We start from the raw sequence: 12704 nt of genomic DNA, 5'->3' as shown, positions 1-12704 counted from the left end.
CTGAGTAATTATTTATACTATACTATTGGAGTTAGCTAATATTAATTAGAGGAAGGACTTTTGTATCAAAGGAAGGGATTGCATAAGTTGTGGGAATACAAGATGTATTGAGGAATACTTACAGGCTTCTGATATATTTTAGAAAAAAAATTAAATTTAAGAGTATCTTCATCAGGCTGGGAAGTTGGCTCAGGGGTAGAGTGCTTGCCTGGCATGCCTGAGGCCCTGTGTTCAATTCCTCAGCATCACATAAGCAAAAAGAAAAAAGCCGGAATTGGCTCTGTGGCTCAAGTGGTAGAATGCTAGCCTTGAGCTGAAGAGCTGAGGTACAGTGCCCAGGCCGAGTTCAGGCCCCACAACCAGAACCCCCCCCCTCAAAAAAGGAGTATCTTCATCATAGGATCTACAGAAGTTAAATGAGTCGTGAACAAAGTTGAAATTTGTCCAAACGCACAGAGTACAGAGATGAGACCAAAGTGGGTAAGTACTATCTGGATCTCCTCCCTGTGAAATATCCTCCACATATTAATGGGATAAATGGAACTTTTCCCAAGCACACACAATTCATACACTCAGGATAGAAGCGATTCCATTCAAGTATAGGCTTTGGAGGAATTTAACATTCAAAAATAATTTCAAGAGATTCTTGATTATAGTTGACAAAAAGGATTATATTGACCTTTCAGTCGCAAAGCTTTATCCCTATTAGAAAATCTTCAAAAAATGATTTTGTGACTTTGGAGAAAATAATTAACTATAAAGCTTCATAAATTATATTAGGAAAATAAGTTCATAAAATGAAGAGTTGATGCGGAGTTATGAAAGACTTCATACTATTATTCAAAGTCTCTTGGAATCAAAATCTCTTCTCTGTAAGTTTTGAGAAAGTAGAAATGTATCTAGAATTAGAATCATGGATACCTAAAACATTGAGTCATCCCAAAATTCATTGTATCCCTGAAAAGTACATAGAGTTCTAGTATCTTAATGGCACTCTCATGTGGAACCCAACTATTTGTCTTGGCATTTAAAACTGGGCAAGTGTTTTCCAGGGAATGAACCTTTAAAATATTCTTTTCTAAATAAAACAAAGGAAAAAATCCTTCTTAAATAATTCTTTAAAAGGATTCATCAGCTGCAGAGATCTAACCTTATGGGTATCCGGGATGTGCAGGTACAGCAATGCCCTTGTGGAAGGGCTCTGGGAAAGTGGGGCCACACTGAGCTCCTGGCTAGAATATGCTGCCAACTACAGGCAGAGCCCTGTGCAGTCAGGTGACCTATTGAAGTCCTCATTTATTTATTTGTCATTGAAGGCAACTTTGAGATAGTGGTGCAGGCCCTGAAATCAGCAGGTATGGCTGCTCTGCAGATGCACTGCCCCTCATTCAGGGAAGACAGCTTGAGCCCTGGGTAGCTCCTGCAGGTGTTAAGCCTAGCCAGGACAGGTTAGCTGTGCAAGCTGGAAGTGGCCCACAATGTGCGGCTACATGCTGGCATGTGCAGCAGTTGTTAGCCCAGGTGGGATTCCCTCATCTGACTTCACTCATCCTCCCCATCAAGGCCTTTGACACACCCTTCACTTCTGTCCCAACTTCTAAGCATGAAGACTGCCTCCTTGGCTCCATCTCCTGAGAGCTCAGTCACATGACTTACCTGATAGAGCTGAGTGTGGCCCTCTCCATGCTGACAGGGAAGATCCAGATTCTCAGAGTCTCAGAGACTGAAAGGAAGAGGGATGGGTCAAGCACTCTGGTCCTTGGCTTCACAGGCTGTAGGGGCACTGAGTGATAGGTAGAAGAACAGCTTATTCACAAAGCCCCAAGCTCAATGGTCTCTGGAGCTGCACATAAGAGAGCACAAAAGAGAAATAAAGAAGTTAGAGGACCAAGAGTGATCCAGAATAGTGAGGGACCTCAGGGGAATGCTTCTAGTTAGAAAGAGACAATGTGTAAGGTAGACATCAAAACCAGGCTTGCAATCCCAACACTCAGAAGCCTGAGGAAGAAGGAAAGTGAGTTCAAGTCCAGCCTGGATAACATAGGGAGACTGCCTCAAAAAACAAGGTCTGGGGGTTGAAGGTGTAGCTCAAATATTAGAGTACCAGCCAGTGAGCAAAAGCATCAGATACTGAGTTTGAATGGTGTCTTGGTCTTCAAAATAAGTAAAGAAAGAGAGAAAGAGACAGACAAAGAGAGAGAGAGAGACAGAGAGACAGAGGAAGAAAGAAAGAAAGAAAGAAAGAAAGAAAGAAAGAAAGAAAGAAAGAAAGAAAGAAAGAAAGAAAGAAAGAAAGAAAGAAAGAAAGAAAGAAAGAAAGAAAGAAAGAAAGAAAGAAAGAAAGAAAGAAAGAAAGAAAGACAAGGGCTAAAATGTGCCTTGATGCTACGTGTTTGACTAGCACATGAAAAACCCTGGCTGTAATTCCTAGCATAGATAGGAGGAAGAGTGGGGGAAAGCAAGAAGAGCAGGACAGAGAGGGAAAGCGGGAGGGGGAAGGGAGAGGGAGAGGTCTCTGTGAAAAGAACATGCTAACTAATGGGTCTAGAATGTTGCTTTATAAGGCATAGCTAACTATAGTGACTCCTGTAGTTGTCTATTGTGGTGCAAAAAAAGTTCCCAACACTGTGTGACTGGCATTATCTCAGGTCAGGTATAGAAATCTGGCTCAGCTGGGTGACATGAGGTTGTTGTCAGCTGACTGTGGGACTGCAGTATCACCCTGGCCTTCCTGAGCAGATATTAACCCAAGATCATTCATGGGAATTGGGGGAATGCCTGGCCTCCAACACAAGCAGGATTCTCATAAGGCCTTAGCTAATAGTTTCACCCATTTGCAGCTATGATATCAAGAGGGGCATGCACAAACAGACAGTGAGGGACTCAGTCAGAGACAGGGTCCAGCTGCCCCTTTGCTGGTGCTTGCTGCCAACACTATCTAAATCAGAATTATTGGATTGTGGATATGGTGCCTCAGTTGGGGATGTCTGGCTTTCCCTTCCTGGCTCTACAGTAATGGATTCTTCTATTGTTAGAATAATGGCTCTTTTTTCTTACTAATGCCTCATTTCCCCTGTAGCAAGCTCTCAGAGTGGATGTTTTCTCCAAGATCATGTACATAACTCCTTTCATATGAAAATGGTTGTTGATAAAATCTGCCATTTAGGTGAGATGAAGACAAAGGTTTCATTGGTTCAGGTTAATTCTGAACCACACAGCAAGCCCAGCAGCTGTAAACTGTGTGAAAGCAAGGGAGCCAGGCTGCATCCCAGTGAACCATATTTATGGACACAGACATTTGCATTTCATGTAGCACCATGTGTCAAAACTATTTTCACAGACTCCATGCAGTCAGGTAAGAACAAGACTTGCCCTGCAAGTCTTTGTTCTCTGTGACAGACAAGCAGATGGATTGCTCACATCCATTGTTGCTCACATGGAACTCCTCTGATTTGTGCTGATTACTCCATGTTCTACAGCCCCTTCAGAACATGATTGAGAATGCTGGACCTGGCCAATTGTGCTCTGAACCATGTGGACATGAACTTCTTGGCAGACTGTATCCATGCTGCCCAGCTGGATGTGTTGCACCTCAGTAGACACAATCTGCTTCATTTATATCCCTCTACTTTCCTCAAGTTGCGGTAACAGGTTGTCCAGATAGTGCGGGTGTGGACCCCAGTGGAGTGTGCTATTACCCATAGCTATGTGGTCATGATGATCCTGGGCCTGTGTTCCTGCCACTATCTCTAGGAGCTCAAGTTCCTTGCTAACCTGCTGTCAGCCTGCACCCTCAACTGCCTCTTCTCTGCACTGTGTAAACTCCCTGAACTTCATTACATGGAGTTCCTGGTGCCTAAGGAATGTTACCTGGAGAGTACCAGGATGAGCTGGCATGTCCACATATGATCAGTAGAAATATGCTTGATTGCAGAAGAGCTGCATGCCGTGCTACTATGGGCCAAGCAGGAAGACATCCCCACCTCCCACCACTCTTCAGGAGTTTTCACCCAATAGTTAATGAGACCAGCAATGAGCTTTGTGCTTTCTTTCTTCAAGCTTTCAAAACTGCTTTAGAAAACTTTCCCAGAACACTAAAACAAGTAGAGTAGGCCCTTGAATTGTGCTAAGGAAATGTCTTGCATTTCAACCAGCCCTGTTGCCCAGAGATCAATCCCTATATCAGATCCTAAGCCTGAGATGTAAGCAACTGTAGTTTCAATGAAAAACCTTTGTTAATGAAAGCTGTAGATACACATGACAGACAATGTAGGAAGAAAACATGCCTTCTAAATGTGACATCGGAGGCCCTGGGGTTCAAGTCTTTTTCCTTTTTTGTGCCAGTCCTGGGGCTTGAACTCAGGGCCTTTGCACTGCCCTTGAACTTATTTTACTCAAGGGTAGTACTGTACCACTTGAGCCACAGCACCACTTCTGGTGTTTTCTGCTTATGTGTTGCTGAGGAATCGAACCCATGAATTCATGCATGCTAGGGAAGCATTCTATCACTGAGACATATTCCCAGCCTCCTGGGATTCAATTATAGGACTAGATGAAGCTGTTTCAGCAGAGGTCCAGGCATTGTGGTAGAGTGTTCAATTGGACCTAGGGCAGCATGTATTGGAAGCAGTAACAGGGAAAAATCAGATCACTTGTCACAGAATACAAATAAAAGGTAATGGGTACATTTCTTATCAAGCATTGTTGCCTCCCACTTTGTTTCCTCTTACCATCCCTAATAAGAAATGTACTCATTACCTTGCTCATGTACTCATGTAATTGTAACTTCTCTGTAAGGTATTTTCACAAATGTGTGTATGTGTGTGTGTGTGTGTGTGTGTGTGTGTATGAATACAAATAAAAGAGATCTCATAGAAAAACAAACAAGAGAAAAAGACTGAAAATGAAAAGTAAAATGGAAAGGGAACCCGACTTTTGGGCCTAGCAGAAACTCAGCAGATCTGGTAGGAATTGTTCTGCATGGTGTGGCAATATTTCCTGGAGAATGTTTGCAGGGAATAGAAGCAGGGCTGGTTTTTGGTTGTTACCAGTGGCTTTCTGCTTGTTTTGCTCTGCATCCAGCTCAGTGAAAGCCTGAATTGAGGGTGAGTGAAAGATTGACTCCTGCCTAATTCCCCCAGCTCAAGTAAGACACCAGGTATAAGAAAACAGGTGTGGCCACATGCCTGTCAGCAGGCAGGTTCCAATCAGTGCCTGGCCAAGGATATAACACTTGGTCCCCAGGGGACAATAGCCCTTCATCCAGAGTAGAACATTCAACTTGTGGGCCTGGTCAAGGACGTCTCCTTGTGGCCTAAGAGAGCATAAGCCACTTTTCATTTTCTGCTTCCTTGTGAAAACAAGCCCTATATAAGTCCAGCCAAAATATAGTCCCTCGAACAACCTCCAAACCTGAAAGGTCTGTGCACCTTGCTGGCAATAAACAGTCCTCACCTGTTGATCATCGAGTCTAGCCTATTTCTTTTCTGTTTTCCTCCATTTTCCTAACAGTGAGAATGCTGAAATAGGTATGTGGGTTCAGGAGACAATCATTCCCAGGTTGCCAATGGATGTTCATGGCTACTTCTAGATTTTAGGTCTGCTCCTACTCTATTCTTACTTTGAGGTTACCTGAGATATCCTTAAAACAAATTCCCCTCATTAGTGTCTAAGACAACTTAATCACTGTTATTTCAATTCTTACAGGGTCTGAGAATGAGTCCATCAAAGCGGGCTTAGAGATTAAAGAATTTTGTTAGGTGCTACAGAAGTTGTCCTGCCAGGGACACAGTGTAGACTTGGGAGCTAACACTATGACCCTAAACATGGACAAAGCCTAGGCTAATGAAGGCAAAAAACACAAGCTGGTACAAGCTGCAAAGTTCTATTAATATGATAACATCAACTTTTTTTTTTCAAACAAGGGACTTTTACAATAGCAGTTTCCTGTTATTTCATTCCTCAGTTTCAAGCAAGAGATTATTGCATTCCTCAGTTCCCCATAAGAGGTTAATATCCTGACTCAGTGTCCTTGCTTGGTCTTGGGGTCTTTTATCCTAAGGGATCCTTACATTCCCCCTTCTTTTTGTAACTGAGTCAAATTCTTGACTCTTCTTCCTGACTCAGGAGGCTTTACTGGGCCTGAAGGGCCATCAGCTTGACAGTCCCAATTATTTTTTCTATAAGTGATATCAAAGAGTTAACCACACAGGAACCAGTAATAACAAGTAGAAGAAATAGTATAATTGCTGGTGGCTAGGGATACTAGCCACCAGGCCAAAAGGCTTTGAACTCATACTAGATCTAGTTTAGCGGATGGGTGCTGGTGGAGTCCTTCACACAGTTTATCTAGAACCTTTATGTTTTCTTCTCCAGCCGTGATTCATTTACACAGTATCAGCACTCTTCCCTTAGAAAAACATAGGTTGCCTCTTTGGAAGCTGTGAGAAGGTCTAGTGCCTTATAATTCTGCAAGGCCACCCCCGCTAGAGAGTTCAGTTGTCTTTGTATGCATGCCAGAGACACTGAAGAGGCATGAGTATCCTCATCGACCCTCTCCTCAAATTCCTGAGCTAGTTTTAAACTATGTCTTACAGCACCTCCAGAAAAAGCTGCTCCTCCAACAGAGGTAACCAGACTCACCCCTAACAGTATAGGAATAAAATCTGTCCTGTTGGTTAAGAGGTAGGATAACAATCTCTGAAAATTTTCACTTTTGGTACAAAGATTTAATTGGGGAACTGCTGTTATCAAAATCCAAGAGTCCAAGGTTGGATTAATGTATGACCATAGGCTTCCATTGCACCAGAACATAGTAGGAGAAGGGGTGTGACATCAAGATGCCTGAAGCATTTTGTCATATTCCGCAAGTTGAGTTGGTTGGTAAAATTAAATTCTACAATCAGGGACATTACAATAGCAGAAGTAAGAAAACTGTCCCCTTGTCTCTTTGATTCTAAACTGCCAGTGGTAGTTAACAGCATTTAGAGCACAGAAGCATAAATCAAAAATTATGATGAGATAAGTCTTAGCTTGAGAGGCTTCTCAGTGTCCTTATACACCATCCATTTGTCTCTTCTGGTAGCCGGGCCACCTTAAGTGGTGAAGCGTGGATCCAGGACCAGATTTCATTCACCTTGACAGTGGTTGGAGCTGTTAGGATAGCAGTAGAAGGTCCTTTCCACTGAGGAGAGATAGTTTGTTTTTGATGTCATATGACCCACACAGTGTCTCATGGTCAGTAATTATGGCCAACTACAGGGGCTGCCTGCAGGAGTGCCTGAAATTGGGAATGGAGTTCCTGTTGAACAGTCTGCAGTGCCTGTAAAGACTGGAGCAGTCATCTATGTCAACATTGCAGTTTTTAAGCGAGGACACAAGAAGGATGATGGTCTGCCAAACATCATTTCACAGGGCATAAACCCTTTGGAATAGAGAATGCAATGGGAGCGCAAAAGGGCAAAGGGAAGGAGTCATTCAGTCCTGGTAAATTTAAGAGAATCCCCTCTCACAATGAGTCTACCTGGCTGCTCTAATTAGCTAAACCAGCATCTAGATGGAAGTGAGCATATCCTTCCTCCCTACCATACAGATAAACATAAAAAATAGTTCCACATCAGTTCACCCATCCTGACTCTATGTATATGAAAGCTAGCTTAATTTCATACCAACTTACTCATAAGCTTCATTTTTAAGACATACTCCTACCATTTATTACATACTTAAACTTTCTGGGGTTTGTCTTCTTCCCCTTTTCACTGTGACAAACATTTTAAGACAATCCTTATTTTTATATCCTTTTTTTTTTTAATCCAGAGGAGATTTTTTTTTCAATTCCTTTCTAAGGCTTTATTTACTACACTCTTTCTTTCCCTGAGTTTCTTTGTGGCTTTTGGGCCCATTTTGTTTCTTTGGCTTGAGGAACCAGATTACCAGAACTGCCTCAAGGCATCCCTTGGGTGGAGAATTTTGTTAGATTTTTATTTCCAATAGCTGGGGTGAGTTTCATTCCTCTTACTACCTCCATTGATAAAGATCTCTCCTTTATAGCCATTGTTGGAAGCGGCCTTTTACCACACCCGAACCAAGCAAGGCTTTGATTGTAGAGTGGATTTCTAGTTTCCTAATCCTTGAAGTGCCTGAGGCAAGCCAGTGATATCATCCTTGCCCTCAATATCTACTGTGGGAATAGAGAAGAGTTAGTGGATATCACTGAAATAATATGCCACAGACTCAGTTTCAGCAGATCCAAAGCAGCTTTCCACTGGGAAGCAGTCAGAGGTGATGGAGTCAGGCAGGAGTCCAGTCCACTGTCACTATGGTCAACATGGTCAGGATGACAACATAGATTTCCATCCATATGACTATCAGGCCGTCCTTGAACTTTATCCAGAAGGGTGGGTAGAAGCAGCAGCAGGGTCCCTCACCGGCTCAAAAGGATTATCACACATTTTTCTGGGCTGCAAATTTCTACTAAGACTGGTTAAAGATATGTGGCATAGGTTGAAAGGCGTGTGTCCAGCTGGTTTTTAAGGCAACATTTGAGGCAGTGGCCCAGGACAATTGACCAGGGTGACAACTTTTATTAATTAGATAGTTCTTTTAATAAGGCTTGTAACCATTTCCAAAATGTGCAGTCTCCACGCTTATACAATGTTAGCACTATGTCCCATGACTCTTCCTTTTCAGGTAAGGAAAAAATTATTTCCAACCCCTTTTTGTGGCTATCAGTACTTTAATACAAGAACACATACACAAAGACATTAGAGAGGGATATGATACAATTCAAATAACATCTGGAGCTTGATAATATTGTGCAAATGTGAATGTCTTAGAATCAGTAAATGAGAGTGGTTATATAAGATGTTAATAGTATGTTCATAGTAAAAAAGCAGTGAAGAAGTATGTGGGAACTCTCACTACTCTTTGCAACTCTTCTTTGAGTTTAAAATAATTTCAAAACAAGAAGGCTTTCAAGACAAGATATGGCTTAAGTATATCCATCCCATTTTTTTGGTTTTGTTTTTGAGAAAAGTGTTAAATCTTTGAAGAAGAAGCATTCACCCAAAGTGAGACAAAACATTCAAATCCAACTATGACTCCCTAACCTGTGGCATATATCTCTGAATTTTTTATTTCCCTATAACTTCTCAAAGTTCAAGATAGTTCTCAATTTGACACTTCGAGATTTGACTCATGGAGGTAGTTGGCACCAAAGGTGAGCATGTAAGAAGCAACATTAGCCAGGCACCAGTGGTTCACACCTGTAAACCTAGCTACTGAGGAGGCTGATCTGAGGATCACAATTCAAAACCAGCATGGGCAGGAAACTCCCTGCGATTCTTTTTTATTTTGGGGTGGGGGTCATGTCGTGGGGCCTGAATTCTGGGCCTGGGTGCTGTCCCTCAGATCTTCAGCTCAAGGCTAGCACTCTACCACTTGAGCCACAGCGCCACTTCTGGATTTTTTTCTGCTTATGTGGTGCTGAAGAATCAAACCCAGGGCCTCAAGCATGCAAGGACAGCTCTATACCACTGAGCCACCTTCCCATCCCTCCCTTCGATTCTTATCTCCAAATAATCACCAGAAAACCAAATAGAGTTCTCGCCCTCAGCTGAAGAGCACAGGGACAGCGCCAATCCCAAAGTTCAAGCCTTACTACCACCAAAAAAAGAGAGAAACAACATTAAAGCTGTTTGTTTTTTGGGCTTTGTGTATAAGCTACACATTCCTCAATTGTGAAATCAAACAGTTTTGCATAATCTCCATTTATTTATGATGCATTCGGCTTTGCAGCAATAAATAAGCCCCATGATGAAAGTACCTCATTCTGTTCACAGCTTTGTACCCAGTATTCAGGACAACACTTGATATTCACTGAAAAGAAAAGAGGCCATTATAATAAGAGATAATGCCTTGATAAAAGACATAAGGTCTGGGGATATCAACTTTCCACCACCCCCCTACCTCGAGAGCCCTCAAACAAGCCCAGATGAGCTGGTTTCTAAGATGATGTCCAGGTCCAATAGGCACTTTGGGCAGGTGACCTCTCTCCTGGGGACAAAGCAGCCAAAGTTTTGCGAAACTATTGCTGGAAACTTATTTTGGAACTCTTGGGGCAAAAGAACACTGAGAATTGCTTTGATGTGCTGATGTTTTCATCATTTTCTTGGTACTTCAAAGACATAATAGTCGAGAAGCCAGCAGCAACAGCTAGCTCTGCTCAAAGCTTCAGGGTAATCCGTTTGTATGACACTTCTAGCTCCACTAGGATTAAGGTGCACTCCCATCCATAGATGGTGAATTTGCCAACACAATGCTACAAATGACCAGACTTCGTTTCTTTAGACAGCCTAAGAAGTTTGTGTGTAAGTAATAGGTAGCTACCTCTTACTGTCCCCTCCAAGGTCCCTGGAAACATCAGCTTTTGATGTCACATTGGCAATATAGGAATTGTCTACATGACCAAGGGTGGAGCCACAAAGAGGGCACTCCAGCCCAGGAATGCTAGCTAGTGAATTGAGAGGCCTCATGGAGGGAAGACCATATTCCAAGCAATTTCCAATCTATGACTCTTTCTCTAAGCTCTTTAGGGAGGTCTTCCATTTCACTGTTGTCTTTTTCATTCATTCCATATTAGCTGCAGCTCTGAGTGCCCAGTCAAAATCCTGGCAGATGGGATTGGGCAGAAACCTGAGTTATTACCCAAAGAGGTATTATGTCTCATTCTCCCTGGAGACAGAATGCATCTTCCAAGAAAGCTTGCTCAGCCTCTTGGAGAGGAGCACACATGAGCTGAATCCTGATAACAGGAGGAAGAAAACTTCAGAGGAGGTTTCAGGAGCCAGGGGGCAGAAAAGTCTTTTTTGTTTGTTTGTTTTATTATTAATAAGTTTTATTGTTAAAATATTGTACAGAGGGGTTACAATTACATGAGCAAGGTAATGAGTACATTTCTTATTAAGCATTGGTGCCTCCTTTTTTTCCCCTTACCATCCCTACCAGCCCAACCCCCCCCCCCCCCGCTGAAAAGTCTTTACGTTACAAGGGACAGTCACTTCCATAGGAAGTGTCTAGAGACTAGAAGTACCCGTGGACAGTGTCAGCTGGCAAAGGCAGACTCAACCATCAGTTGATTTCATTCAGGCATAACATCCCAGTACTTGTAATATTCAGTTGTTGAAACTCAGGGGTTTGAGGACAACACAGGACTTACATCCAAGTTCACTGTAGAAAAAGCAACTGAAATGTGCTCTTTCCTAAGGTTGTAAACAAGTAGCCTTATTCAAACACCAAACAATAAAACCAGATTACATTAAGTCAGGAAGCAGGTGCAGGTAGTTCTCTTTTTTTATTTCTTTTCTTTTAAAATTTATGTGTTGTCATGCGTATTTGTGTACATGCACAACAGACCTGGGCCTGTACATGGTCCCTGAACCTTATTACTTAATGCTAGAGTGTTCTGTCACTTGAACCACTGCTCAACTCCTAGTAGTTAATTGAAGGTAAGGTTCTCGTGGGCTTCACTCTTACTAAGCTGACTTTGACCCACGATCCTCAGATCTCAGACTCCTTAGTTGCTAGGAATACAGGCTTGAGCTATTGGAATCCAGAGGTTCTTTAACTGCCAGGAATGGGATTGATAGATGACTAGTTCCAAGGTAATGATGAGATTATGCATGTCTGGGTAGAAGGTGAGAAAAGGGAGAAAGGATGTAAAAAGATTGGAGCTAGAACATGGCAGGGAGATGCCTCATGTGGTGAAGGCTTCGGCAGGGTCTAGTGGGATGAAATCACAGGCTTTGAGACTGTCAGTTTTGGCTGCCTCCATCTTGAAACCATGGACAGAATGGGTAAGCTTTCTATGGCTAGAAACCCTTTGGGTGATGACACAAACCATAGGAGATGTATGAAGATAAGAAGTCACCCAGGGGTGGCTCACACTTGTAATCCTAGCTACTTGGAAGGATGAGATCTGAGGATTGTGTTTCAAAGCCACCCTGGGCAGGAAAGTTCATTGCCTCTTATATTTAATTAACCAGCAAAAAATTGGAAGCAGAAGTGTGGCTAAAATGGGAGGCTGACAACCTTGAACAAAAACAGCAAAGGAAGAGCATGAGGCTTTCAGTTCAAACTCCAGTACTGGTACACAAAATAGAGCATAGATAGACAGACAGAGAGATTAGATAGATAGATAGATAGATAGATAGATAGATAGATAGATAGATAGATAGATAGATAGATAGATAGATAGATAGATAGATAGATAGATAGTTGGATAGATAGATGGATGGATGGATGGATGGATGGATGGATGGATGGATGGATGGATGGATGGATGGATAGATAGATAGATAGATAGATAGATAGATAGATAGATAGATAGATAGATAGATAGATAGATAGATAGATAGATAGATAGATAGATAGATAGATAATGGACTAATGGACTTCAGGTACTGTAAGGAATATCCTATCTCAAGTTGGGAGACATGGACTGGAGATTGGGGTGGTTAGTCTTCAGTGTGCAACCATAAAGCTTCCCTATCTGATAGAAACCTGGTGGGAAGACAAAGCCATGCCAGTGTGTCAGGGTGATGTCAGGATCAGCTCTAAAGCAAGAAGGCTATCAGAATCTGTGTTCTGCCTACGAAGAAGAGAACTCATTGTTCTAGAAAGTGAGGGAATTGATACCTAAATTACCC

The 12704-nt window shown here is 42.3% G+C and overlaps 1 pseudogene; it reads left to right on the top strand.

Moving 5' to 3' along the window:
* Positions 1-465: 465 nt before the first annotated feature.
* Positions 466-4112, top strand: LOC122095408 (annotated as a pseudogene).
* The last annotated feature ends 8592 nt before the right edge of the window (positions 4113-12704 follow it).

Source organism: Dipodomys spectabilis, unplaced genomic scaffold (assembly GCF_019054845.1).
Source record: "Dipodomys spectabilis isolate Male_0828 unplaced genomic scaffold, ASM1905484v1 ptg000349l, whole genome shotgun sequence".
NCBI classification, from domain to species: Eukaryota; Metazoa; Chordata; class Mammalia; order Rodentia; family Heteromyidae; genus Dipodomys; species Dipodomys spectabilis.
The sequence above is the reverse complement of the archived record's forward strand: the minus strand, read 5'-3'. Positions and strand labels throughout refer to the sequence as shown.